The following is a 5,448-nucleotide window of genomic DNA, read 5'->3' on the forward strand; positions in this document are numbered from 1 at the left end:
GTTTAATTTCAAATCTATTGTGGTGGTGTATAGAGCCAGAAATTTTAGAATTGTGTCGATGTACCAAAATTTATGGAACTGACTGTATTTTGCCGATATACCGATAACATATCGGGAACAAGGATCGCACTGCTGTCAGCGCTCTCCGTGTTCCCTCAGCAGCACAGGGGAGAAGGAATCAGTGTCTCCCTCCCCCTGTGCTGCTGCTGCCGCTGCCACCAGTGGGAGGAGGGAGGACAAGAGTAGGGGCAGGGCTGTGGCCACTGTGCCACCAATGAAGATAACTCTCTCATTAATTCATATACAGGAGATGGGAGCTGGCTGCAGAATCACATAGCCAGCTCCCGACCTCTATGACAAGTAGCTGCGATCTGCGGCACCTGAGGGGTTAACTGCCGCGGATCGCAGCTACCGCTCATAGAGGTCGGGAGCCAGCTATGTGATTCTGCAGCCAGCTCCCGCCTCCTGTATATGAATTAATGAGAGAGTTATCTTCATTGGTGGCGCAGTGCACCCCTCCACCCAAGCCCCCCAGTATTAATCATTGGTGGCGCAGTGCGCCCCCCCACCCAAGCCCCCCAGTATTAATTATTGGTGACGCAGTGCGCCACCCCCCCCCACCCAAGCCCCCCAGTATTAACCATTAGTGGCAGTGGCCACAGGGTCCCCTCTCCACTCCTCCTCAGTGGCAGTTCCCATCAGAGCCCCAGCAGTGTAAGCCTGGGGCTCCGATCAGTTACCATGGCAGCCAGGACGCTATTGAAGCCCTGGCTGCCATAGTTAGCTCCCTTGCTGCTGTGTGTACAAAGGGAGAGTGTGAAGTCCTGTTCACCCTAATAGAGATCTATCAGGGTGAATAGGACAAGGGTTCTAGTCCCTAAGGGGGCTAAAAGATAGTAAAAAAAAAGTGGAAAAAAAAACAAAACACCAAAATATTAAAGGGAACCTGTCACTGGGATTTTCTGTATAGAGCTGAGAACAACCGATTTGATACGTATGCAAATTAACCTGAGATGAGTCCTGTCTCTGACTCATCTCACGTACAGGACTCATCTCAGGTTAATTTGCATATGTATCAAATCGGTTTTTTGGCACAAAAAAAGCACACAGAGCTATGGGGACTGGGTATTGCGGATGTGCTAGCGGCCATCTAGCAACCCATGTCCTCAGCTCTATACATCAAATCCCGGTGACAGGTTCCCTTTAAGTATAAATGAAAAAGAAAGATTTACAAAAGAAAAACTACACGTTAACAATAAACATATTCATTTTCAGCAGATTTGTGTAGGAATTTTTTTTCTTTCAAAAATGAAAATTCACAGAATATCGGTATAAATTATCGGTTATCGGCCTAAAAGTTCACAGATTATCGGTATTGGTATCGGGTCTAAAAAATCACCTGCAGCCTGGATGGATACACCAAATGGATACACACCACCTGAACAACCAGTGTACTGTCAGAGAGGGTATTTGGACAGGTGGTATCATCACACTGAAGCAGACTAAGGCCTCATGCACATGGCCGTACAGCGGGTTCACAATATATGGGCACGGCCATTTTTTACACCACATCACAGATGCGGACCTATTCATTTGAATGGGTCCGCAATCTGGAAGGTGCGGTACAGAACGGAGGTGCGGACGGATCACAGACCCATTCAAGTTGAATGTGTCTGTATTCGCCTGTGGCAGCCACACGGATGGTGCGTGTGCATTGGGGACAGCAAATTGCGTTTTTTAGTGCATGGAACGGCCATGTGCATGAGGCCTAACTTGTACTCCACAACTGTATTAAACATTACATTAGTGAAAATGAATCAAGCATGGATCCATGAGGATCTTCACACTTCCTGCAGATTACAATTATTATATATGCTATTGCCGACAATGGTTATTTATATCTATATATAATGTCTTTTGGGCTTTTATAGCCTTTTTAGTTTCTTGTATGTACACATTATACATTGTATGTATAATAATACTACCCTCTAGGTACAAGAATATAGTATAACATGCTTTAATACGTCTGCTTATGTACAAGAAATACAGCTGTTATAATACTGCCCTGTACTGTATGCACAAGAATATAACTACTGTAATACCGCCTCATGTGCACAAGCAAATCACTACTACAATTCTATCCCTATGTCCAAGAATATAATTACTACAGTTCTGCACCTATGTGCAAAGATTATAACTACAGTACTATAATATTGTCCCCAAATACATGAATATAGCTACGGTATGCTAGTAAGCCCTGTGGAGAAGAATTTAACCATGCAAATAAATAATTTGTTGCTCCTTTAGGTCATGTTTATATCATGCTATGTGAACAAGTTTGGGGTATCAGCCAAGAAAGCTCCCGGCACATACGCCTAGTATAACCATAGGTTCTTATTAACAGAACAAAAGCCTTATGGCTATACAGCAATATAGCATATTATTACCGTGTAGGAAAGTGGAGCATAAATATAGTTTTTTTTTTAACATTGTGGTCAATTGATGATATACTGTATGTCACTCTATGGATATATATTGACATACCGTACGATACATCAGAGGTACAGTACACATTGGGGAATACTTCCAATGCACACCTCAGACATATACTATTAGCGTGATGTGAACAGCACTAATACTAGTTCCTTTAGAGTCTTCTTGGATGTTTCCACCTTCATTTTCTTCTGCATCGTTCAGAAATCTCCGGAATAATATTAATGAATTTTCTGTTTGTATAATAATATCTTGGAAATGTCATGTTTATTTTCATACTCGGCCAGTTCATTGCTGGCAGCCGCTATTACACAAGTGAACGGTGCTCATTTGTGGCTGGAAGCGGCTTAGAGTGGAGATGGGCCTGGAATATGATCTCCATTAATGCGTTGTCTGGGGTGAGGCAGGTTAATCTCTGCTGAGCCCAGTAGGAGTGGTATCAATTAGCGCCAGTTATGAGTGTAATGAGTCGACTTTTGATAATTACTTAAAATCATTATGAAGCTCACTCTATGAACCGATATAGTCCTCGCCGCTTCACAATCCCTAATTGCTGGAAAGATTAGATCATTCGGAGATTGTATCATGGGAAACAAGCAAGATATAGATGGCCTGCAGGCATGGCGCATCTTCGAGAAAAGCACATCTCAAAAGTCTTGTGATCTGTCTAAGTCTTAATTATAGGCATGAGAAAAATACAGTTTTAACCACCTCCGGACCGCTGTACGCACAGACGCGTCCTGGAGGTGGTTGATTCATTCCTCCTGGACGCGCCGGCGCGTCCTCTCGCGAGACGCGAGATTTCCTGTGAACGCGCGCACACAGGCGCGCGCGCTCACAGGAACGGAAGGTAAGAGAGTTGATCTCCAGCCTGCCAGCGGCGATCGTTCGCTGGCAGGCTGGAGATGTGTTTTTTTTAACCCCTAACAGGTATATTAGACGCTGTTTTGATAACAGCGTCTAATATACCTGCTACCTGGTCCTCTGGTGGTCCCATTTGTTTGGATCGACCACCAGAGGACACAGGTAGCTCAGTAAAGTCCCACCAAGCACCACTACACTACACTACACCCCCCCCCCCCGTCACTTATTAACCCCTTATTAGCCCCTGATCACCCCTAATCACCCCTGATCACCCCATATAGACTCCCTGATCACCCCCCTGTCATTGATTACCCCCCTGTCATTGATCAACCCCCTGTAAAGCTCCATTCAGATGTCCGCATGATTTTTACGGATCCACTGATAGATGGATCGGATCCGCAAAACGCATCCGGACGTCTGAATGAAGCCTTACAGGGGCATGATCAATGACTGTGGTTATCACCCCATATAGACTCCCTGATCACCCCCCTGTCATTGATCACCACCCTGTCATTGATTACCCCCCTGTAAAGCTCCATTCAGACGTCCGCATGATTTTTACGGATCCACTGATAGATGGATCGGATCCGCAAAACGCATCCGGACGTCTGAATGAAGCCTTACAGGGGCATGATCAATGACTGTGGTGATCACCCCATATAGACTCCCTGATCACCCCCCTGTCATTGATTACCCCCCTGTCATTGATCACCCCCCTGTAAAGCTCCATTCAGACGTCCGCATGATTTTTACGGATCCACTGATAGATGGATCGGATCCGCAAAACGCATCCGGACGTCTGAATGAAGCCTTACAGGGGCATGATCAATGACTGTGGTTATCACCCCATATAGACTCCCTGATCACCCCCCTGTCATTGATTACCCCCCTGTAAAGCTCCATTCAGACGTCCGCATGATTTTTACGGATCCACTGATAGATGGATCGGATCCACAAAACGCATCCGGACGTCTGAATGAAGCCTTACAGGGGCATGATCAATGACTGTGGTGATCACCCCATATAGACTCCCTGATCACCCCCCTGTCATTGATTACCCCCCTGTCATTGATCACCCCCCTGTAAAGCTCCATTCAGACGTCCGCATGATTTTTACGGATCCACTGATGGATGGATCGGATCCGCAAAACGCATCCGGACGTCTGAATGAAGCCTTACACGGGCGTGATAAATGACTGTGGTTATCACCCCATATAGACTCCCTGATCACCCCCCTGTCATTGATCACCCCCCCTGTCATTGATCACCACCCCTGTCATTGATCACCACCCCTGTCATTGATCACCCCCCCTGTCATTGATCACCCCCCCTGTCATTGATCAACCCCCCTGTCATTGATCAACCCCCCTGTCATTGATCACCCCTCTGTAAGGCTCCATTCAGATATTTTTTTGGCCCAAGTTAGCGGAATTTTTATTTTTTTTTCTTACAAAGTCTCATATTCCACTAACTTGTGTCAAAAAATAAAATCTCACATGAACTCACCATACCCCTCACGGAATCCAAATGCGTAAAACTTTTTTAGACATTTATATTCCAGACTTCTTCTCACGCTTTAGGGCCCCTAGAATGCCAGGGCAGTATAAATACCCCACATGTGACCCCATTTCGGAAAGAAGACACCCCCAGGTATTCCGTGAGGGGCATATTGAGTCCATGAAAGATTGAAATTTTTGTCCCAAGTTAGCGGAACGGGAGACTTTGTGAGAAAAAAATAAAAAATATCAATTTCCGCTAACTTGTGCCAAAAAAAAAAAATTTCTATGAACTCGCCATGCCCCTCATTGAATACCTTGGGGTGTCTTCTTTCCAAAATGGGGTCACATGTGGGGTATTTATACTGCCCTGGCATTCTAGGGGCCCCAAAGCGTGAGAAGAAGTCTGGTATCCAAATGTCTAAAAATGCCCTCCTAAAAGGAATTTGGGCCCCTTTGCGCATCTAGGCTGCAAAAAAGTGTCACACATCTGGTATCGCCGTACTCAGGAGAAGTTGGGGAATGTGTTTTGGGGTGTCTTTTTACATATACCCATGCTGGGTGAGATAAATATCTTGGTCAAATGCCAACTTTG

The sequence above is a fragment of the Bufo bufo genome, chromosome 6 (genome assembly GCF_905171765.1).
Source record: "Bufo bufo chromosome 6, aBufBuf1.1, whole genome shotgun sequence".
Lineage (NCBI taxonomy): Eukaryota > Metazoa > Chordata > Amphibia > Anura > Bufonidae > Bufo > Bufo bufo.